This window comes from Hyla sarda, chromosome 1, assembly GCF_029499605.1.
Source record: "Hyla sarda isolate aHylSar1 chromosome 1, aHylSar1.hap1, whole genome shotgun sequence".
Taxonomy (NCBI): Eukaryota; Metazoa; Chordata; class Amphibia; order Anura; family Hylidae; genus Hyla; species Hyla sarda.
Genome location: NC_079189.1, coordinates 188,286,391 through 188,311,886, shown reverse-complemented (window position 1 = coordinate 188,311,886; position 25,496 = coordinate 188,286,391). Strand labels below are relative to the sequence as shown.

Genomic DNA, 25,496 nt, shown 5'->3' with positions numbered 1-25,496 from the left:
TAGGGGGCAGTAGCTACCTCTGTTCTCTCCTTCTCTGGCTACTTTATAGGGTCCTATATATTCACATGATTTAACCTTAATCTTAGGGTATATATCCTGTCAAACAGAGATGCCAACATGTACTGCGGTGTATTGGCAATGCCCCCATTTACTTTAGTGGCCTAAACATAGTCAAGGGCTAGTGCTTACGTTTAGTCCATTTTCTGCATGTATATGTTTACTTAGTGTGACTAAAAAGTGTGGTCTGCTGTGCTTTACAGTGCTGCAAAGAAAACATATACATGAAGGGAATGGACTAAAATTAGACACCAGTTGACTACGTTTAGGCCATTGAAGCAAAATAGATCACTGCCAGTATACCACAGTACGTGTTGGCAACCCATTTTGTATATTCTAAACGTAAGTTTAAATGGTGATATGAACCGCCCCCTAGTAGGATAACACAGAGGGTTAACCTGTCATAAAAAATGTGTATACAAGAATTTGACAATACGATATATCGCGATATAGCCTGATTCTGTTTACGGGACGATATATCGTGATATATACCGATTCTGTCTCAAAAACAATGTCTTTTACACTTTTATTAAAACTTTTTTTTATACAATTTATTAGACTTTTAGGAGGCATCATTAGATTCCTCAGACAGATGAATAGAGTTCTATTATACTCCATTGATCTGCGATCCATTGATGGAGCCTAGTCAAGCCAGGCTCTATCAATGACAGAGCCACGGGACAGCAGGAAGCAGAGGTAAGCCCTCCGGCTACCTCCACAGTGGATCGCCCGCCTGCGATTGCACTGCGGGGGGGGGGCGATCCACCCCACTAGCACACAAGAGAGCATTCACAGATCCCTTTAGACAGCGGCGATCTAAAGGGTTAATAGCCAGCCACGGCGATCGCCGCATGCTGGCTATTAGCGGCAGCCCCGGCTACTGAAAACAACCGGGGGCTGCAGATTATGGAGTGGGCAGGAGTCCGGAGCCCGCTCCATACAGACTGCTGAGCGCCTCATGCTGGATATTAGCGGCAGTGATGCATCAGCGGCCCCCGGCTACTGAAATCAGTCGGGGGCCGCAGAGTACAGAGCGGGCAGGAGTTGGGAGCCCGCTCCATACACCCAGAGCGACGCCGCGTCAGGTCCGGCCCTGCTTGCACGAGCCGGAAAAATTCACCTGCGCAAACTGGGGGGGAGAGTGGGGTTGTATTAGACCCCCGCATATAAGTAGCATGTGTACCGACTTTTATGGAAATATCTTCAGAAGTTTGGAAGTGATGCTGGAACATACACAAATACACACCACACACATTTAGTTATTTATATATATATATATATATATATATATATATATACACGGATAAGATGAGAAGGAGGCAGTAAGAAACAAAATGATTATAACAATCATAGAACACATTATGGATGTGTGCAGTAAGATATTTTTGCATAGTTTTTGGCTTAGCATATTTAGTACACAAATATACTGCAACATCTCCAAAAGTATTGGCTTCTTTGTATTCAAGCATCACATTCAGTGGTTCACCGCTTGTGTTCCATTATTAGCATCTGCAACTCTTATTTTTCCAGTAACTAAAGAAAGTTTGCCACCCAAAGAGATGAAGAGGAACTTCTTGTATCCTGTGTTTAGACATTCACACAGAGATGGGATGGTTTGTAGTTTAAAAAAAATTGCAATCAATTATTTTTTTCCAATAGAATTGTGCCAATTTTTTTTTCTAGAAGCAATTTTATTTTAGTTTGTCAGACATTCACACTGAATCCATTCAGTGTTAGTTGTTTCCATGTATGGTTCTTGGTTCACTTGCTTTTGTTTCATTAATTTATTTCCACTGTGTCTCTCAGCTATATTTGGGATAACATTTTTGAAATGTAAGGTCTGGTTTGATGTATAGGGCAGAAACTATGCATATTTGCTCAAACAGGACCTATATTTAATTGGTCTATATATCTTAATAGGTGGCAGATGGTATTGATGATATGTGAAATGGGATACAGAAACGAGTTTTCTACAGACTTATTTACATGTTCTTTTTATTACAGAAGGCTTTGTAAATTACGATGAACCTTATATATAATAATGAAATGGAATTAACATTCATTTACATTAAGCTTATTCACTATTACATGATGGTTCCAACATTTTAAGGATTAATATAATCTCAAGTGGCATATGAAATGCACAATGAGCTTCTGGTATTTTTTTCTTTAAATGGAGGTTGACTCTTCACCAATATCCAGCCATGATCAATCCTCCAGACTCTTCCCTCCTATATACTTAATGTAAGAAAACCATTTAATACATGACATATATCTACCAGTACTAGTACTGTATACTTATGATGAGGAGCTCACATTTAATTCTGAGCCATATAGTGGGATATGTCACCCATAGGCTCCCTCTTAAATTAAATAAAATGTCATTACTATTATGTGGGAAGATCTTGCATTAATTGGGTGTTACAATAAATTTGGATAGTTTTCAGACCCTTCACTTTGTTAACATTTTGTTATGTTGCAGTCTTGTTCTAAAATAGAAAACTAAATCAAGTTTTCCCCATCATTCTGCACCCAATACCTCATAACAGCCGGAAGAAATTCCATACTGAAATGAAATGGTAGTTGCCTCGTGGACCCTGTGTCTCATCTGCATCCCTCCAACTACCTGCTTACCTGTATCATTGTGATGCACAAGAAATAAAGAAATGTTGATACGGCACATCTGGTGAGTGATCCGTCCTTTCACTTCTACTTGAACTGTTAAAGTAAGACAAGGATCTAATCAGAAAAAGGCTTTCATAAAGCCCATTTAGCTTATTTTTATCCTAAATTTTCTGACATACTTTCAGTAGGACAACAGTTACTTATTGTAGTCCTAAAAGGCAACTTAAGCATTAAAGGGGTACTCCGCCCCTGGACATCTTATCCCCTATCCAAGGATAGGGGATAAGATGTCTGATCGCAGGGGTCCCGCTGCTGAGGGCCCCTGCGATATCTCCTGCAGCCCCCCCAAGTTATCAGCTCTTTGGAGCTAGGTTTGCTCCGTGGTTGATGACTCATGATACAGGGACCGACGGTTTGTGAAGTCATGGCTCCGACCCCTCATGACATCACATCCTGCCCCCTTAATGCAAGTCTATGGGAGGGGCCATGACTGTTACCACACCCCCTCCCATAGACTTGCATCAAGGGGGTGGGGCATGACATCATGAGGGGGCAGAGTCATGACATCACGAACCTCTGGCCCCTGTTATCAGCCACGGAGCAAACTTAGCTCCAGAGAGCTGATGACTCGGGGGGATGCAGGAGAGATTGTGGAGGTCCCCAGCAGCAGGACCCCTGCGATCAGACATCTTATCCCCTATCCATCTTATCCCTAGATGTCTAGGGGTGGAGTACCCCTTTCAGTTTTGAACAGAATATCAATATTCGGAATCTATACAGTAATGCTTGGCTACAATATTTCTTTAATATTAGGAGTTATTTAATGCCTATGTAACAGTTCAAAAGGGACCTATTTCCTGAGAATTTGCAAAGATTCAGATTACTGAGCCTGGTTTATACAAGCATAGAATGGCAATGTTTTTCCTTTTAGGAGATATGTAAATATGATAAGAAGACTGTATGAAAAACTCAGAATTTCATTTGCTGTGATCTATTTGTTGACCAATACTTGGTCTGAGTAACATCTGCCACCTAATAAATCATTGCCCCCTCCTTCACTCATCTTCCAAATACATGAGGAGCAGCACAAAGTCCTTTCCTGTCCAGCTAGTTTGCTTGTATTAATGCAGCTAAAAAATCTGGGGTCCAGACTGTTCAGCTCCAGGATTACCGAACAGACTTTATGCTGTAGCTAACTGTATCTAATCTCAGCTGTCAGAAGTAATAGGTCTGTGTAGTCATATAGATTTTAAATGCACTCACTCAAGTAAGTATTTTCAAAAATACTCAAAAATAAATTTTCATCTTCACATTATGCTTCAATTTAGACTTTTAACAGAAAATTCCTTTAGATAAATGAGCATTCTCTTGTGGACATTTTCTAAAGGCATTTCTGATTTTTTATTTTTATTTTTTTGTAATATCAAAAGACCTTTTAAAAAATAGGGCTGTCGGACCCTTTCAGCAGGCTGACTGTTACATGATAGAGAGTGCCAATCTTGTAGATCATGACTTGACTATTGAGCAGGCAGGGTAATGCCAATGACCTCTGAATCATTGTTGTGGCTTTCATCACTGTTGGGCAACCAATGATGATTTTTTTTTTACCTGCTAAAACCATGTGATAAGCTGACAAATGAGGGACTGCTTATAGTAAAATATTGGCCAATAATAGGATCATTAGTTTCATAGAAGGATCATCCTAAAAATGCTTTCTATTTTTGGTCCCCTTAGCGTAGCTCTTTTAGTCTATGTTTGCACAATTTAAATAGTGTCTTCCTTTTGTATGTGTTAGCATAACTATCTCACTTTGGGACATGAAGACATATGGCAAAACACATCAAGCTGAAATAAAAGTTACTAAATAAAATAACAACCTAGCCACTGCAGGGACTGTGCAGCTGCATTTTCTCTCTTGGGCTACGGACCTTAAATTAAATTTATATAGCTTCTGGGTCAAAAGCATAGCTGAGCTTACTTTTCCTTAAGTCTATATGTTGTGGTTCAATGAGACTGAGAATGGTCAGGCCTGAAAGGTGGGATCTTTGGCCAATCTGGGTCTTTAAAAATTGAGAACTTTGGATCGTTCACAGTTGCCAATCCTTTAATCTTCTGCAGATCAGAAACACATAATAAAGTGTTAGAATCATGGTTGAAAAAATCACTTAAAGAGGTTAACATGCTACATAGCCACTAATGCGTAATTTAAAGTACTAAAATATGAGAACATAATATTCAGGTTCAATGTTTTCTGAAAATCTTACTGTAGTGAATATATACATATAGTGTCAAATGGATACCTATATGAATAAAACACAAAGACTGTAAAATGGGGATGTTTATTTCTCTAAGATAGGATTATTCCTTCATTAATATAAATAGATAAATAAATATATAAATGTAAAATTCCCTATTTTATATTACAACTAAGCACAAATAGAAGCCATTAGGTCAGGGGCCACCATCATATTATCAGGAAAATAATGGTGCTTCCTAATTTCTGCATGATTGACTTCAATAGGCTCATGTCCTTTTCTTGCCTAGGGGCCCTTTGCTGTCTATATTTGCCCCTGTCATTGAAGTACACTATGTAGCCACTTGGGTAAGAGACACATGCCTTTCATAATTTGAGCATGTAATCTCGGAGTCCAGCATAAAATCGTGTGAGCACATTTTCTATGGATCAATTTTAGCCTGAATCAAAATTTAAAGACTGGTGTGCAGGAGCAAAAACATCCCAAGTAATGGAATTCTGTAGGCATGGAAAACTAATTGACAAAAGAGTTCTTTGGAGGATGTCAAGAAACTTTCTGATAAACAGGTGGGCTGCAGTCAAACAAATTGCAGCCAAATATAATGCTGTGCTTTATGTCTAAATGCACAACTCATTATTCCTCAGCATGGTCGGGCTGCAACAGAAGATGTCCAGTTTGGCTATCATTACAGTGTAAGGAAAAAAGAAAAGCAAAACTCTAGTGGGAAAGTGTGCAAAAATTGGTTCTTTAGTTGTGGAAAAATATTCCTGCTCCATGCTGATAGAAGGGTCAGCATTTGGGGATGAAATAGAACAGGCTGCTCAGAGTCATATGGTAAAAATAATGCATTGGTGTGATACAGTGACAAAGACTAGGGTAGGTCAATAAAATTGCTTGTATGGGTCTCGTGTAGTAGTCTCTGTATACTTTTTCTTTTTTAAACTTGTAGCCTCCAGCCAGCCCAACATGCACTCTTTATAACTAAGCATTTATTTCTCCTTGGTGTTTTTCCCACAACAAACTAAGCAATTTTGTGAAAAAGATTTATTATGCACAGAACTTTGGTGCTGGTTGGTACTCTTGCACTGGGGTATTTCTAGTACATTACAGACCTGCATTGTGGTTCAGAGGGAAGGTTGTGTGTCATTTGCTGCAACTGGGATTATGTCACAGTGGTATTTGCTTGGCATGTCTAGGGGCTACTCGTGAACTGCACTATAGTATTTGGGAGGGAGGTAACATGAGTGCTCCAAAGCTGTAATTTTTTACTGTTGCTGAGAGGTTAAATGGATGTTCCTGGCATCACCATGGTGTGTCTGGTGAGGCTGATGTAGGAGAAAATCTGCGTTGCTCATAGCTAAAGATGAGCAAATTTTAGAAAAAAATTAGGTTTGGTCCGAATTTATTCGCGGAAAATTTGTATTAACCACTTAAGGACTCAGGGCGTACCTGTATGTCCTGAGTCTGCTCCCTTTCTAAAACGCGGGGTGGCGTGGCCCCGCGTCATAGCGTGTCGGGCCCAGCCTCTAACAATGGCCGGGACCCGTGGCTAATAGCGTGCAGCACTGATCGCGGCGCTATTAACCCTTTAGACGGGGCGTTCAAAGTTGATCACCACGTCTAAAGTGAGAGTAAACTAGTCCCGGCTAGCTCAGTCAGCTGTTCGGGACCGCTGTGGCGAAATCGCGGCTTCCCAAACAGCTGGAACACACAAGGAGCGCCCCTACCTGCCTCCTGCATGTCCGATTGCCAAATGACTTCTCAGTGCCTGAGATCCAGGCATGAGCAGTCAAGCGGCAGTATCATTGATCAATGTTATTCTATGGGAAAACAATGATCAATGTAAACATATAACATTGCAAAAAAAAGTGAAAAAAAGTTAATAAAGATCACTTAACCCCTTCCCTAATAAACGTTGGAATCACCCCCATTTTCCCATTTAAATAAAAAAACTGTGTAAAAAAAAATAAACATATGTGGTATCGACCCGTGCGGAAATGTCCGCTAAAAACTTCAGATCATGGCGCAAAAAATTAGCCCTCATACCACCCCATTGGCAGAAAAATAAAAAATGCATACAAAATGCCAACATCTATGTGTATGTTCCCATACCATACAAAATTAGGACATCAAAGAAAAACCAAGGTATTCTGGGACAGAAATTTCAAACTTTATTGTTTTAGAAAAAAGGACATACATTTAAAAAACATTTAAAAAAGGGTACAAAATACCAAGATGGTCCTACAAATACACAACCGGAGGTCCATAGAGCAAGGGGTTAATCCCCAAAGAAATACCTATATATACAGATGGCTAAAAGAGCCTACTTTGTAATGACAAAAGTGTCCCAAGTGCACCGGAAGAAGCATTTAATTGCGAAACGTTGGGTGACGGAGGTCCTGGTGTGTCCTTAGAAGGTGAAACTAACAACCTCTTGCTATGTGTATAAATGTATATGGCTGTTACCTTACTGAATGTAGCCACTAGTTGGGACACTTTTGTCATTACAAAGTAGGCTCTTTTAGCCATCTGTATATATAGGTTTGGGGATTAACCCCTTGCTATATGGATCTCCGGTTGTGTATTTGTAGGACCATCTTGGTATTTTGTACCCTTTTTTAAATGTTTTTTAAATGTATGTCCTTTTTTCTAAAACAATAAAGTTTGAAATTTGTGTCCCAGAATACCTTGGTTTTTCTTTGATGTCCAGAAAAATAAAAAAGTTATAGGGGTCAGAAGATGACAATTGTAAACATATGCATTTTCGTGCATGTAGTTATCATTTTTTCCAGAAGTACGACAAAATCAAACCCATAAAAGTAGGGTTTCATTTGAATCGTATGGACCTACAGAATAAAGAGAAGGTGTCATTTGTAACAAAAGATGTAATGCGTAAGCCCCCAGAATTTACAAAATGGCGTTTTTTCACAATGATTTTTCTTTTTCATTTCACCGTAGATTTTTGGGTAACATGGCTCAGTAGAGTGGGTAACATACAGAGTAGAATTGGTGGGCAAAAAATAAGCCATAATATTGATTTTTAGGTGTAAAATTTAAAGAATTATGATTTTTTTGTAAGGTAAAGAGGAAAAAACAAAAGTGCAAAAATGGAAAAACCTTAAGGGTTTTTCTGTTTTTCTTAAGGGGTTAAAAATGGCTATTTCTGGCCTACAGAGAGCCTCAATAGGGATGTAGAACACTTTGCTATGCTGTAACACGCATAGGGTGTGTGCTGGGTTAGTGAAATAATACTGTTCTTCAGTATGACACGCAGATTACAGCGTGACACAGCGTGGAGGTGGCGGCAGCATGAGGAGACCATATAGTGACTGAATTACACAGCCTGGAGTTGGCTGCAGCATGAGGAGACCATATAGTGTCTGAATGACACAGCCTGGAGTTGGTGGCAGCAAGAGGAGACCATAAAGTGGCTGAATGACGAAGCCTGGAGTTAGCAGCAGCATAAAGAGACCATATAGTGTATAGTGGCTGAATGACAGAGCCTGGAGTTGGCGGAAGCATGAGGAGACCATATAGTGGCTGAATAACACAGTTGGGAGTTGGCGGCAGCATGAGGAGACCATATAGTGTCTGACAGCCTGGAGTTGGCGGCAGCATGAGGAGACCCTATAGTGGCTGAATTGAATAACACAGCCTGGAGGTGGCTGAAGCATGAGGATACCATATAGTGGCTGAATGAGACAGCCTGGAGATGGCATCGGGAGTCCTGAAAGTGACCCTAATGCAAGGAATGGAGGTGGCAGCATCAGCATAAGGAGACCAGAGAGTAGCACAATGAGGGAGCCTGGAGGTGGCAGCATCAGCATGAGGAGACCATAGAGTAGCACAATTAGAGAGCCTGGAGGTGGCAGCATCAGCATTAGGAGACCATATGGTAGCACAATGACAGAGCCTGAAGGTAGTAGTATCAGCATGAGGAGAACATATGGTGGCACAATGACAAAGCCTGGAGGTGGTAGTATTAGCATGAGGAGACCATAGAGCAGCACAATGACAAAGCCTGGAGGTGGTAGCATTAGCATGAGGAGACCATGGAGCAGCAGAATGAGAGAGCCTGGAGGTGGCAGCCTCCGCATGAGAAGACCATATGGAGGCACACTGACAGAGCCTGGAAGTGGTAGTATCAGCATGAGGAGAACATTTGGTGGCACAATGACAGAGCCTGGAAGTGGTAGTATTAGCATGAGGAGACCATAGAGCAGCACAATGACAAAGCCTGGAGGTGGTAGCATTAGCATGAGGAGACCATAGAGTAGCAGAATGAGAGAGCCTGGAGGTGGCAGCCTCCGCATGAGGAGACCATATGGAGGCACACTGACAGAGCCTGGAAGTGGTAGTATTAGCATGAGGAGACCATAGAGCAGCACAATGACAAAGCCTGGAGGTGGTAGCATTAGCATGAGGACACCATAGAGTAGCAGAATGAGAGAGCCTGGAGGTGGCAGCATCCGCATGAAGAGACCATAGAGCAGCACAATGACAGAGCCTGGAGGTGGCAGCAGCAGCATCAGGGCCATGCCAACTAAGGGTTGAGTCTGAGTAACCCACCGACTGTTGTCTGGGGGTGTGGGATGTCACTTGGGTGAAGTGGTTGACCGAGTAAACCTCACTTGGGATGGAGTGGATGACCGAGTGAACCGATCAATCGCGGCTGCTGGGTTACTGGTCGCAACACGACTGCTAGCTGACACCGGGAGCTCAGACCTTTCGCTGCCACACACCCCTACTCTGCTGCGACCTCTGCTTGCGCCTGATGAATTTAAGCCTCTGCCACTCCTCTGTACATGTCCTGGCACTACTCTGCCTGACATACTTATTGCGTATATGAGGGAAGTACAATATCCTTCACTACGCTTAAAACAGTATTTGTCTAGAACAGCAGTAAGTGTGAACTATTGGCTGTCCTTTCACAGTATCTAGGCCCTTCACAGATTAACAGGTACAAAATAATACACTTCTTAGATGTACGTATGTGGTATACACTTATGAGGGTAGAAAAATGCGCTACAGTACGCTTAAAAAATTGTATTTTAGTAAAACACCAGCTGGTGATTACTTTTGCCTGGACTTTCACAGTATCTAGGCCCTTGACAGATTAACAGTTACAAAATAGTACACCACTTAGATGTACGTATGTGGTATGCACTTATGAGGGCAGAAAAATGCGGTACAGTACACGTAAAAAATAAAGCATTTTTGCTTAAAAACTCTGTATTTTTGTAAAACACCAGCCGGTGATTACTTTTGCCTGAACTTTCACAGTATCTAGGCTCTTGACAGATTAACAGGTACAAAATAGTACACTACTTAGATGTAGGTATGTGGTGTGCACTTATGAGGGCAGAATAATGTACTGCAGTACGCTTAAAAAAACTTATTTTAGTAAAAAAACAGCTGGTGATTACTTTTGCCTGGACTTTCACAGTATCTAGGCCCTTGACAGATTAACAGGTACAAAATAGTACACTACTTAGATGTACATATGTGGTATGCACTTATGAGGGCAGAAAAATGCGGTACAGTACACGTAAAAAATTTAGTATTTTTGCACAACACCAGCAGAACACAACAGTTCTGCAGCACAAAAAAGCTGTGTACTAAACACAAAATTTCACTCTGTCAAATACTATTAGGAATGGACTGCTGGGTATTATACCGTCTACAGACTAGTATAAACAGCAGATGATTTGTTGTGGAAAAGGCACAGAATTGCGCTGAAAAATTATTCCTGCCTCCTCTGCTAGGGTTTATGAAGTTGAGGCAGCTTGTTAAAATGTATGAGGCAACACACAGCCATCTGTCCCCTCTGTAATACAATGCTGAAGAAAGTAACTGGGAGGTTTATGGCTGCAGTAAAAATCCTTTTCATTGAAAAAAACACTGCTCTCTGTCCACCAGAACGCTGATTTGACTTTGATGTGAAACGCTGCTGGAATGAGCTTTTCTGTGTAACACACACACAGCGATGTCGGTCCTATCTGTATGCAGTGTAATGAATGATACGACGAGCCGCAAAATGGCTGCCGATTATATAGGGCTGTGAAATCACAGGAGTGACTGGCTGCTGCATCCTGCATGTGATTCAGGGTCCCACCTACTTCCCTTCCCGCCTTCCCAGCGTTCCTTTCCCCATGTACTGACATGTGGATCCGCAATTTTAGATGCCCTGGAGCCTGGACCGCAGTAAATGGAGTTTAATAAAGCGATTCGCGCAATAGAATCGTAGCAATATTTGCATTCATTGCGAATCGAGTATTTTATGAAATTCGTAACGAGTTCAGGTTCATCAACTTTGATTCGCTCATCTCTAATCTAGGCCCTTAAGACTTTAACAGGAACAGAATGGTACACCACTTAGATGTACGTATGTGGTATGCGCTTATGAGGGGAGTACAATGCGCTTCAGTATGCTCAAAACAGTATTTGTCTACAACACCGGCAGGTGTGTACTTTTGCCCGGCCTTTCACCGTCTCTAGGTCCTTAAGACTTTAACGTGAACAAAAGGGTACACCACTTAGATGTAAGCACAAGTTACACTTAATAGAGGACAATATGCTTTAAGTGCTCTGCTGGCTGGCTACTATTAGCTTTTCAGTTGCAGCCACCAGTGCTGCAGCTACTACACCAAAAATTGCACTTTCTCTCTCAATCTCACTCCCTTCCCTATCAGTGCTTCTAGGCTGGATTTGGGCTTGAGGTGAATCGCTGCTGTAAAAAAGCTTTTCTGTGCAACACACTGCTCTCTGTCCCTCTCTGCAATAGAACGCTGATGTGACTGGGAGGTGAATCGCTGCTGTAAAAATGCTTTTCTGTGCAACACATACTACTGTTTGTCCCTCTCTCTCTGTAATAGAATGCTGATGTGACTGGCCGCAAGATGGCTGCCGATTATATAGGACTGTGACATCACAGGGGTGGCTTGCTGCTGATAGGCTTCATGCTGCATGTGATTCAGGGTCATCCCACCAACCTTTGTTCCCCCCTTCCCAGGATTCCTTGCCCCATGTCCTCACATGTGGATCTACCATTTTAGATGACCTGGAGCTTGGACGGCACTAAATAGAGTTTAATGAAGCGATTCGTTGCAATATTCGCATTTATTACGAATCGACGAGTTCAGATTTGTCAGATTCGATTCGCTCATCTCTACTCATAGCACTATAGTCCCAACTCGGCACCAATGTGTCAACTGACTTAAGACTGTATCAGGATTATTTTTTAAGTGGCTTGGGGCTATCTCTACTTTATGCAAGAGAACTATAGTTTGCATCTTTGCTTCACTTTAGTAACACCTTGGCCCTCATTTACTAAGAGTGGAGTGTAGGTTTGTTTGTGGGTTTTAATTCCCTGCAATTTATTTTCCATGGTATTTAGTAAGGTTTCCCTACATTTTCCTCTTTCCCTACACTTTGCTTTTTTTTTTTACACATGCTCAGATCTGTAGGGTTTTCCTCAGCTGAAATCCACCACATTTTCTGTGGAAACCTTAGTAAATATGTTGGGTTTTTGTAAAAATTTCATGGACACACCCCTTTTGAGGGACCACACCCCCTTTTCAAAGCGGCCATGCCCCTTTTTCAGGTTTTCTTAGCAAAATGGAGAGTTAGTCAGGGTTTTTTCAATTCTGGCGCACATTCTGGCGCAGACAGAATTACTGGCGCAATGCGACAGAATCTGGCGCACAACCCGACAAAACATGTCAAGTTTGCAAAAGTAAATGAGGGCCCTTGTCTTTCCAGCATCAGCATGTCTCACTGCACAGAATGTGCTTTTTTGGCATCCTGTCCCCCTTTTCCATTCTATATTTATAGCTGGGAGGCATGGCTGAGGTGTCTAGGCCCGTGCTCAGGGGAACAGTTTCAGGTCTACAGCTAGGCAACTAAATCTTACTGTCCCGTAGCATGGCTTTGGCAAGCATTTTGGTAAAAGTACAACTCTCAACATGCACATATATTTGCAGAGCTGGGAGTTTTAGTTTTACTTTAATCCTTTTGAGAGTATTACAGCACTTCCCAAGGAATTCCTCTAACAACTACCAGTATACTTTTTCAAAGTCAGTAGACGTTATTAAAAGAAGTTCTTCTAAAAGTACTCTGCTCAAATAAAGGGAACACTACGATAACACATCCTAGATCTGAATGAATGAACTAATCGTATGAAATACTTTCATCTTTACATAGTTGAATGTGCTGACAACAAAATCACACAAAAATTATCAATGGAAATCAAATTTATCTACCCATGGAGGTCTGGATATGGAGTCACACTCAAAATCAAAGTGGAAAACCACACTACAGGCTGAGCCAACTTTGATGTAATGTCCTTAAAACAAGTCAAAATGAGGCTCAGTAGTGTGTGTGTTCTCCACGTGCCAGTATGACCTCACTACAATGCCTAGGCATGCTCCTGATGAGGTGGCAGATGGTCTCCTGATGGATGTCCTCCCAGACCTAGACTAAAGCATCCGCCAACTCCTGGACAGTCTGTGGTGCAATGTGGCGTTGATGGATGGAGTGAGACATGATGTCCCAGATGTGATCAATCGGATTCAGGTCTGGGGAATGGGCAAGACAGTCCATAGCATCAATGCCTTCATCTTGCAGGAACTGCTGAAACACTCCAGCCACATGAGGTCTAACATTGTCTTGCAGTAGGAGGAACCAAGGGCCAACCGCACCACCATATGGTCTCACAAGGGGTCTGAGGATCTCATCTTGGCAGTCAGGCTACCTCTGGCAAGCCCATGGAGGGCTGTGCGGCCCCCCAAAGAAATTCCACCCCACACCATTACTGACCCACTGCCAAATTGGTCATGCTGGAGGATGTTGCAGGGAGCAGAACGTTCTCCATGGCATCTCCAGACTCTGTCACATCTGTCACATGAGCTCAGTGTGAACCTGCTTTCATCTGGGAAGAGCATAGGACACCAGTGGCGAATTTTCCAATCTTGGTGTTCTCTGGCAAATGCCAAACATCCTGCATGATGTTGGACTATAAGCACAACCCCCACCTGTGGATGTCTGGCCCTCATACCACCCTCATGTAGTCTGTTTCTGACCGTTTGAGTGGACACATGCACATTTGTGGCCTGCTGGAGGTAATTTTGCAGGGCTCTGGCAGTGCTCCTTGCACAAAGGTGGAGGTAGCGATCCTGCTGCTGGGTTGTTTCCCTCCTACAGCCTCATCCATGTCTCCTGATGTACTGGCCTGTCTCTTGGTAGCACCTCTATGCTCTGGACACTACGCTGACAGACACAGCAAACCTTCTTGCCACAGCTACCATTGATGTGCCATCCTGGATGAGCTGCACTACCTGTGCCACTTGTGTGGGTTGTAGACTCTGCGTCATGCTACCACTAGAGTGAAAGCACCACCAGCATTCAAAAGTGACCAAAACATTAGCCAGGAAGCATAGGAACTGAAAAGTGGTCTGTGTTCACCACCTGCAGAACCACTCCTTTATTGGGGGTGTCTTGTTAATTGCCTATAATTTCCACCTGTTGTCTGTTCCATTTGCACAGCATGTAAAATTGACTGTCAATCAGTGTTGCTTCCTGAGTGGACAGTGTAATTTCACAGAAGTGTGATTGACTTGGAGTTACATTGTGTTGTTTAAGTGTTCCCTTTATATTTTTGAGCAGTGTATTTTGTTTCTTAATTTTTTTAATGTTTTGTTTATAATTGAAATATATGCATTATACATTAGGACTAACAGTATTTTGTGTAGACAAGCTTTTGTGAGTCATCGTTTTTTCAAGTAAAAACCATTTCACTTGAAATTCTTTTGACTTGAAAAAGAGAAGACTTCCAAAAGCTTTTCTCTAAACAATACATTTAGTCCAATAAAAAATGTATTACAAGATTATGAAAACATTCTATGATTCTATATGTGTATTATTGGACTAATACAGCAACTCCAAATTACTTTATTAGTTGAAAACAAACAAAACTCTACTGCCTACTTTTCAATATTTCACATTCCTTATTTTTTTTCCGTGATTGTTTTATGTATTAGGCCTTGTTCACATTGCCGTTGGACTCCGGACTCAGCAATTCCGTCAGAACTCCGCTAAACTACAGGATCCCCTGACAGAGCCCATGTGCATGGGGTCCGTCTGGGCCTGGCAGTTTCTGTTGTGTTCCGACCCGTTTAAACGGGATTAAAGACAACATGAGTGTGAACCTAGCCTAAGGTATTTACTACTTCAAGTGAAAAATTGTGTTAGAACTATGGAAATTTGTAAAGGTTATGTAAAGGTTATTGTAACAATAGAAATTATTCACATACATCACTATATATCCACATAAAGTAAATATTGACAATCTACTTTCTGATATTGGCATAAAAGTTACATGTTCTATAATTAAATGTCTTGAATTTTCATTTTTGAGTTAGAATTATCTAGCTTGTAACTGTTCCATCAAAACTTCTTTATGGACCTTAGACGGGAGAAAATTAAAAGATTGGTCTTCAAAATGCCAAACAATTACCTTGTCTCTGTTGTAAGAAAGAAAGTAAAAAAAAAAATGAAATCATAAAAATAAAATGTGCATTTCCTTTACTGCTTCATCTCTAATTACCAAAAATGTGAACAATTACCAATGGATTGACCTCTTAAGTCACAATTTGGACAGGCACAACATTAACATAAATTCAGTGTATGTTTCCAATTATTTAGGTCATTAAACTTGTTTTTCAGTAAGCAATACTATGCTTGGCTTCTTTTCCTATTCAACTAAGGAATGTGGTTACATTGCACAAAATAAGGGCTTAATGCCTTAATTTTTTTCATTTGGATGGTAGGAAATAGGGTAAATGTTTAGAAATGTATGCATCCTACATGCGGCTCATTATATTAGATATGTTTTAGTGTATAAACCACACAATCAGTTCTTATTTAGAGCAGGGGATTTCCACTGACAAATTGTTTGGGTACTGTGGAATATTCCACTAAAACTATGTTACTGTTTCCTTAACATTCCCTTACTTACGAACTTTAGGGGCCCACAATTGAAGATGATGCCAGAGTCTCTTTTATCTTAAGTTATTCCTCTAGATAAAGGAAATGGTAGACCAACAAGGAAAGAGAGCTAGACAGATGTGTTGAATTTTTGAAAGATTTATAAAAATTGTCATACAACTAACTAGACTAAACTAACTCCCACTATGTCCCCTAACTACACCTAACAACCCCCCCCCCCCCCTTAAAAATGTTTCTAAGAGCTTTAAAAAGCTCTGTTTCTTACCAGTCTTCTTGCTCACATTCAATGACCTGCCGGCAGGAGGATGTTGGAGTGCCCCAGCAGGTGCAAGGTCACAGAAGCTTGCTGGGGGAGACCACTTCCACCCTCACTACATGCTTCAACGAGGAGGAGCAGCGGCCGGCCGGGAGAAGGTGAGACCGCTCTCTCACCTGTCTCCAGCCGCACCGCGACTGACAACACCACTGTCCGCTCACAATCGCTGCTGCCGTGAGCCCACATTTGCAGAGGCCTGCTTTTCCTCACTGCACAAAGTGCTGCTTGTCCTCACTGTACAGAGCGCCACTTGACCTCAGTGTACAGAACCCTGCTTGTCCTCAGTGTACAGAGCCATGCTTGTCCTTAGTGCACAGAGCGCCGCTTGTCCTCACTGTACAGAGCACTGCTTGTCCTCAGTTTACAGAGCCCTGCTTGTCCTCACTGCACAGAGCACCACTTGTCCTCAGTGTACGGAGCCCTGCTTGTCCTCAGTGTACAGAGCCCCGCTTGTCCTCAGTGCACAGAGCGCCGCTTGTCTTCAGTGCACAAAGTGCCGCTTGTCCTCACTGTACATAGCTCCCCTTGTCCTCAGTGTACAGAGCCCTGCTTGTCCTCAGTGTACAGAGCCCTGCTTGTCCTCAGTGTACAGAGCGCCACTTGTCCTCAGTGTACAGAGCCCCACTTGTCCTCAGTGTACAGAGCCCCACTTGCCCTCAGTGTACAGAGCCCTGCTTGTCCTCAGTGCACACAGCGCCGCTTGTCCTCAGTGTACAGAGCCCTGCTTGTCCTCAGTGTACAGAGCCCTGCTTGTCCTCAGTGTACAGAGCCCTGCTTGCCCTCAGTGTACAGAGCCCTGCTTGTCTTCAGTGTACAGAGCCCTGCTTGTCCTCAGTGTACAGAGCCCTGCTTGTCCTCAGTGTACAGAGTCCTGCGGGGTTTGCATGTGAGCACAGTGCTTCCACCTGTCTGATTGATTGGCAGGGAGCTACGCTGAGCTGGTCACATGCTCAGCCAGTGGTCTGCGATTTCGGACTCACTTCCAGGTTGGCATGAGTCCGAAATCAATGAAAACGCTTGTGGACAGGACTCCTAGGGAGACCCCTAGTAGCCACATTCAAACTGAAGAAAGCAATTTTAAAAATTTAATTTAATTAGAAAGTAGTTTAATATTAAATAAACTTTACTGTATCAAAAAAATGTTTTGATGAAAGGTACTCTTTAAAGTAGGGACCCAATGGCATGTCTGTCAACATACAGTGCATAGTGAAAGTATTTGGCCCCCTTGAACATTTCGACCTTCTGCCACATTTCAGGCTTCAAACATAAAGATATAAAACTGTAATTTTTTGTGAACAGTCAACAACAAGTGGGCCACAATCATGAAGTGGAACAAAATTTATTGGATATTTCAAACTTTGTTAACAAATAAAAAACTGAAAAATTGGGTGTGCAAAATTATTCAGCCCCTTTACTTTCAGTGCAGCAAACTCTCTCCAGAAGTTCAGTGAGGATCTCTGAATGATCCAATGTTGACCTAAATGACTAATGATGATAAATAGAATCCACCTGTGTGTAATCAAGTCTCCGTATAAATGCACCTGCACTGTGATAGTCTCAGAGGTCCGTTTAAAGCGCAGAGAGCATCATGAAGAACAAGGAACACACCAGGCAGGTCTGAGACACTGTTGTGGAGAAGTTTAAAGCTGGATTTGGATATGAAAATATTTCCCAAGCTGTAAACATCCCAAGTAACACTGTGCAAGCGATAATATTTAAATGGAATGAGTATCAGACCACTGCAAATCTACAAAGACCTGGCCGTCCCTCTAAACTTTCAGCTCATACAAGGAGAAGACTGATCAGAGATGCAGCCAAGAGGCCAATGATCACTCTGGATGAACTAAAGAGATCTACAGCTGAGGTGGGAGACTCTGTCCATAGGACAACAATCAGTCGGTTACTGCACAAATCTGGCCGTGTTGTTTAACCCCTTAAGGACCAGGCCATTTTATACCTTAAGGACCGGAGCGTTTTTTGCAATTCTGACCACTGTCACTTTAAACATTAATAACTCTGGAATACTTTTAGTTATCATTCTGATTCCGAGACTGTTTTTTCGTGACATATTCTACTTTAACTTAGTGGTAAAATTTTATGGTAACTTGCATCCTTTCTTGGTGAAAAATCCCAAAATTTGATGAAAAAAATGAAAATTTTGAATTTTTCTAACTTTGAAGCTCTCTGCTTGTAAGGAAAATGGATATTCAAAATAAAACATTTTTGGGTTCACATATACAATATGTCTACTTTATGTTTGCATCATAAAATGTATGAGTTTTTACTTTTGGAAGACACCAGAGGGCTTCAAAGTTCAGCAGCAATTTGGAAATTTTTCACAAAATTTTCAAATTCGCTATTTTTCATGGACCAGTTCAGGTTTGAAGTGGATTTGAAGGGTCTTCATATTAGAAATACCCCATAAATGACCCCATTATAAAAACTACACCCCCAAAGTATTCAAAATGACATTCAATAAGTGTATTAACCCTTTAGGTGTTTCACAGGAATAGCAGAAAAGTGAAGGAGAAAATTCACAATCTTCATTTTTTACACTCGCATGTTCTTGTAGACCCAATTTTAGAATTTTTGCAAGGGGTAAAAAGGAGAAAATTTTTACTTGTATTTGAAACCCAATTTCTCTCGAGTAAGCACATACCTCATATTTCTATGTTAATTGTTCGGCGGGCGCAGTAGAGGGCTCAGAAGGGAAGGAGCGTCAAATGGTTTTTGGGGGGCATGTCACCTTTAGGAAGCCCCTATGGTGCCAGGACAGCAAAAAAAAAAAAACACATGGCATACCATTTTGGAAACTAGACCCCTCAGGGAACGTAACAAGGGGTAAAGTGAACCTTAATACCCCACAGGTGATTCACGACTTTTGCATATGTAAAAAAAAAATAAAAAAAAAAGTTTTACCTAAAATGCTTGGTTTCCCAAAAATTTTACATTTTTAAAAAGGATAATAGCAGAAAATACCCCCCAAAATTTGAAGCCCAATTTCTCCCGATTCAGAAAACACCCCATATGGGGGTGAAAAGTGCTCTGCTGGCGCACTACAGGTCTCAGAAGAGAAGGAGTCACATTTGGCTTTTTGAAAGCAAATTTTGCTCTGGGGGCATGCCGCATTTTGGAAGCCCCTATGGTGCCAGAACCGCAAAAGAAAAAACACATGGCATACCATTTTGGGAACCAGACCCCTCGGGGAACGTAAAAAGGGGTAAAGTGAACCTTAATACCCTACAGGTGTTTCACGACTTTTGCATATGTTAAAAAAAAAATTTTTTTACCTAAAATGCTTGGTTTCCCAAAATGTTTACATTTTTAAAAAGGGTAATAGCAGAAAATACCCCCCCCCCAAATTTGAAGCCCAATTTCTCCCGATTCAGAAAACACCCCATATGGGGGTGAAAAGTGCTCTGCTGGCGCACTACAGGTCTCAGAAGAGAAGGAGTCACATTTGGCTTTTTGAAAGCAAATTTTGCTCTGGGGGCATGCCGCATTTAGGAAGCCCCTATGGTGCCAGAACCGCAAAAAAAAAACACATGGCATACCATTTTGGAAACCAGACCCCTCGGGGAACGTAAAAAGGGGTAAAGTGAACCTTAATACCCTACAGGTGTTTCACGACTTTTGCATATGTTAAAAAAAAAAATACCTAAAATGTTGGTTTCCCAAAAATTTTTGATTTTTAAAAAGGGTAATAGCAGAAAATACCCCCCATAATTTGTAACACAATTTCTCCCGAGTACGGCGATACCCCATATGTGACCCTAAACTGTTGCCTTGAAATACGACAGGGCTCCAAAGTGAGAGCGCCATGCGCATTTGAGGCCTAAATTAGGGATTGCATAGGGGTGGACATAGGGGTATTCTACGCCAGTGATTCCCAAATAGGGTGCCTCCAGCTGTTGTAAAAGTCCCAGCATGCCTGGACAGTCAGTGGCTATCTGGTAATACTGGGAGTAGTTGTTTTGCAACAGCTGGAGGCTCCGTTTTGGAAACGGTGGCGTACCAGACGTTTTTCATTTTTATTGTAGGGGTATGTGTATATGTAGTGTTTTTTTACTTTTTATTTTATTGTGTGTTAGTGTAGTGTTTTTAGGGTACAGTCGCACGGGCGGGGGTTCACAGTAGTTTCTCGCTGGCAGCTTGAGCTGCAGCAGAAAATTTGCTGCAGCTCAAACTTGCAGCCGGATACTTACTGTAATCCTCCGCCCATGTGAGTGTACCCTGTACATTCACATTGGGGGGGGGACATCCAGCTGTTGCAAAACTACAACTCCCAGCATGTACGGTCTATCAGTGCATGCTGGGAGTTGTAGTTTTGCAACAGCTGGAGACACACAGGTTGTGAAGCACCGAGTTTGACAACAAACTCAGTGTTTTGCAACCAGTGTGCCTTCAGCTGTTGCAAAAGCTACAACCCCCAGCATGTACGGACAGCGGAAGGGCATGCTGGGTGTTGTAGTTATGCATCAGCCGGAGGCATACTACTTTGGCTGGGGATGCTGGGGATTGTAGTTATGCAACAGCTGGAGACACACTGGTTTGCTACTTAACTCAGTGTGCCTTCAGCTGTTGCAAAACTACAACTCTCAGCAGTCACCGACAGCCAACGGGCATGCTGGGAGTTGTAGTTATGCAACCAGCAGATGCACCACTACAACTCCCAGCATGCCCTTAAGCTGTTTGTGCAAGCTGGGAGTTGTAGTTACACAACAGCTGAAGGTACACTTTTCCATAGAAAGAATGTGCCTCCAGCTGTCACTCACCTCCTGCTGCTGCTTGATCGCCGCACAGGTCAGTCCCGCCGCCGCCGCCGTCGTCGCTCCTGGGGCCCCGATCCCAACATTAACGCCTTGGATCGGGGTCCCCAGCACCAGGGGTGCACGTCCCACACCCGCTCACGTCCTCCGGAAGAGGGGCGGAGCGGGTGCGGGAGTGACACCCGCAGCAGGCGCCCTGATTCGTCGGCCGGTAATCCGGCCGACGAATCAGGGCGATCGTGAGGTGGCACCAGTGCCACCTCACCCCTGCAGGCTCTGGCTGTTCGGGGCCGTCTCTGACGGCCCCGATCAGCCAGTAATTCCGGGTCACCGGGTCACTGGAGACCCGATTGACCCGGAATCGCCGCAGATCACTGGACTGAATTGTCCAGCGATCTGCGGCCATCGCCGACATGGGGGGGCATAATGACCCCCCTGGGCGATATGCCCCGATGCCTGCTGAACGATTTCAGCAGGCATCGGGCACCGGCTCCCCTCCGGCTAGCGGCAGGGGGCCGGGAAAGGACAGGACGTACTCCTACGTCCTCGGTCCTTAAGGACTCGGAAATGGGGGCGTAGGAGTACGTCCATTGTCCTTAAGGGGTTAAAGTTTGCCACATGCCACCTGGGAGACACACCAAACATGTGGAAGAAGGTGCTCTGGTCAGATGAAACCAAAATCAAAGTTTTTTGCAACAATGCAAAACGTTATGTTTGGCGTAAAAGCAACACAGCTCATCACCGTGAACACACCATCCCCACTGTTAAACATGGTGGTGGCAGCATCATGGTTTGGGCCAGCTTTTCTTCAGCAGGGACAGGGAAGATGGTTAAAATTGATGGGAAGATGGATGGAGCCAAATACAGGACCATTCTGAAAGAAAACCTGATGGAGTCTGCAAAAGACCTGAGACTGGGATGGAGATTTGTCTTCCAACAAGACAATGATCCAAAACATAAAGCAAAATCTACATTGGAATGGTTCACAAATATACATATCCAGGTGTTAGAATGGCCAAGTCAAAGTCCAGACCTGAATCCAATGGAGAATCTGTGGAAAGAACTGAAAACTGCTGTTCACAAACGCTCTCCATCCAACCTCACTGAGCTCCAGCTGTTTTGCAAGGAGAAATGGGCAAAAATGTCAGTCTCTCGATGTGCAAAACTGATAGAGACATACCCTAAGCGACTTACAGCTGTAATCGCAGCAAAGGGTGGCGCTACAAAGTATTAACTTAAGGGAGCTGAATAATTTTGCACGCCCAATTTTCCAGTTTTTTTATTTGTAAATAAAGTTTGAAATATCCAATAAATTCCGTTCCACTTCATGATTGTGTCCCACTTGTTGTTGATTCTTCACAAAAAATTACAGTTTTATATCTTTATGTTTGAAGCCTGAAATGTGGCAAAAGGTCGAAAAGTTCAAGGGGGCCGAATACTTTCACTATGAACTGTATATCTATCTGCCTGTCTATGTATATATGTTCACCATTCAGATGTCTTCCTATGATATCAGTACAGTATATGACTTTGAAAAATGTTCAACCATTCCTTTTATAATTCCATGACACTGTCTCGGTGCAAAAGTAATGACTGCTCATTGTTCATGCCCTTGTCAGTGTTTGGATGAAAAAAAAAATGCTCACATAATTTTAAATGCATTCCAGATTTCAGCAAATCTGTTTATCCAGAATTCTACACATATATAAACAGATGTCTCCAGGGTCCAACAATATAACATTTTAAGGAAAGTATCACTTTTCACAACATAAAATGCATTGTTAAAATGCTACAGAGAAAACAAATATTGAGAACAGGAACTGCACACCTTGTATAAACTGGAATCAACATTTCCACCCACTATGCATCCAACCATCATATTTAGATGATATATGCATAGACTGGAATTTTTTGGAAAAGTGTATTTATATAATAGAGCAAGCCTTAAATTTATAATTTTCTTCATTTTATAGATAGTTATGTTGCAATAGTGAATAGACTTAGCTTATAACTTGTGTTTGTTTTACCGATTTCAAATTGTTATTGCATTATACAGTTGGGCAAAAAAGGATTTTGTCCGCCACCAATTGTGCACGTTCTCCCACTTAAAAAGATGAGAGAGGCCTGTAATTTTCATCATAGGTATACCTCAACTATGAGAGACATAATGAGAAAAAAAATGCATAAAATCACATTCTCTGATTTTTAAATAGCATAGCAATATCTGCATGAGCCTAATATAAATGATATGTGTGAAGGGAAAAAAAATACAATTGAACACAAAGGAAAAGGAGACTAAGGCTATGTTCATGTGACAGAATTCAGCTGAATATTACAGGGACATTCCCCTGCAGTAGAGTCTCATTAATTTCAAAGGGATTCTGCTGCACAATGCCCATGGTAGAATTTCCGGGGCAGAAACATGTAGGAATCCTGATTCTGGCATCCACAGAAAGAATGGATTTGTCTATTCTTTCTGTGGATTCCATTTGGAACTGCATTGCCATCTATGAGACAGTGTACAATATATACATGCAGTCCTAGCGTCCACTGGATTTTTCAAATGCCCGTATCCACCTGTGTTTTTTGGTGCAGACATTCCACACATTTTCTCCCTTGTGAACTCATCATCAGGGGTAAATTTGTCAATTGCTGTTTTTTTTTATGTGCATTAGCCTGCGTAGTCAGCTAATTTTGCACAATTTTTATGTTGTCTACACTACTTTTATCATTTTTTTGTTAGCAGATGCACTCATTGGTGTGGTGAACTTATCACTTGCGCAAAAAAGTTCTGCATGTTTTTGTGCAAATGTACTCTAGTGCAAAACACTATGCACAGAAAAAACTGTGAGTGGCACTGCTGCAAAGCAAAAATCAAGAGAGCAATACCCTGTGTAGAGGAAAAATTGACCAGTTGCCCATAGCAACCAATCAGCTGGCTTCTTTTACTTTTCAGAGGTCTTTTTGAAAATGAAAGAAACAATGTGATTGGTTGCTATGGGCACCTGGTCAAATTTTCCTTTTCACAGGTTTTGATAAATCTCACCCATAGTGCTCACATGTGAACAAAGATCCGCAGTAAAAAGTAACTCATATAAAAAGTAGCTCATGAACAAGGCAACAACTCAGCCGCTGGAGTCAAACAAGCAACAGACTGCTTTGCGGTAAAACCCGCCTCCTCTGGCCAGAGTGTTTTTATCATGAGTTCCCATGTTTTTTTTTTGTTTTGTTTTTTTACTGTATTCCAGTACATTTGCACATCTAGAGGTTTTATGACATTTGCTCAAATTTTATGAAGTGACATGCACAACATATTAACCCCTTTCCGCAAAATCAGGTACATGTACGTGGTGATCATGGACGACTTTCTGCAACACCACGTACATGTACCTGATGAGAATAAACTGTCACAGCGCCACCGGGGGCTGTGACAGTTTATTGAGCCTCCCTGAAGCCGGCCAGGGACCAATCACAGCGGTTCCCCGCCGGCGATTGCTGCTATTGGTCCGTCAGTACTGATGGACCAATAGCAGGGATCTGGTGTGGGTCTCCTCCTTCCCCCTCCCCTCTGTCACTTCACTGTGTGAAGCAATCGATGGGGAGGGGGGCTCCATTGTAGGAGGCCACCCGTGGGCACTCAGGATCGGAGCCGAGCTCCGATCCTGGGTTAACCCTGTAGACACTGCTGTCACTAAGACAGCAGTGTCTATTAGGGCAACAGAGGGAGGGAGCGCACGGTCAATGGCGTATGCGCTAAAAAATTCCAAAGTCCAAAATAGCGTATATTTGGTCACTTTTTATATCATGAAAAAATGAATAAAAAGCGATCAAAAAGTCTGATCAATACAAAAATTGTACCGCTAAAAACTTCAGCCAAAAATGAGCCCTCATACCGGCCTGAACGCTGAAAAATTATAGTTATAGGGGTCGGAAGATGACAATTTTAAATGTATAAATTTCCGTGCATGTAGTAATGATTTTTTCCAGAAGTACGATAAAATCAAACCTATATAAGTAGGGTATCATTTTAATCATATGGACCTACAGAATAAAGAGAAGGTGTAATTTTTACCGAAAAATGTACTGCATAGAAAAAGAAGCCCCCGAAAGTTACAAAATGGAATTTTTTCTTCAATTTTGTCGCACAATGATTTTTTTTTCTGTTTTGCTTTAGATTTTTAGTTAAAATGACTGATGTCATTACAAAGTAGAATTGGTGGCGCAAAAAAAAGCCATTGTATGGATTTTTAGGTGCGAAATTTAAAGGGTTATGATTTTTTAAAAGGTAAGAAGGAAAAAACGAAAGTGCAAAAACTGAAAAAAAAACCCTGTCCCCAAAGGGTTAAAAAACAAAATAGTATTTATGCCATAAATGAACTAAAATATTAAAAAAGTATATGAATTTGGTATCATCGTAGTCGCATCAAACTGCAGTGTAACGTTAACATGTCATTCATATCGCATGAGGAA

At 42.0% G+C, this 25,496-nt stretch overlaps 1 long non-coding RNA gene across 1 annotated transcript in view; it reads left to right on the top strand.

The window, feature by feature from the left end:
- LOC130362056 (uncharacterized) overlaps window positions 1–25,496 on the top strand; it is a 99,802-nt gene that overhangs the window by 68,690 nt on the left and 5,616 nt on the right. The window contains exon 2 of the long non-coding RNA XR_008891260.1: window positions 2,607–2,743. This is a non-coding gene — a long non-coding RNA (uncharacterized LOC130362056). The remainder of the gene's footprint in view (window positions 1–2,606; window positions 2,744–25,496) is intronic.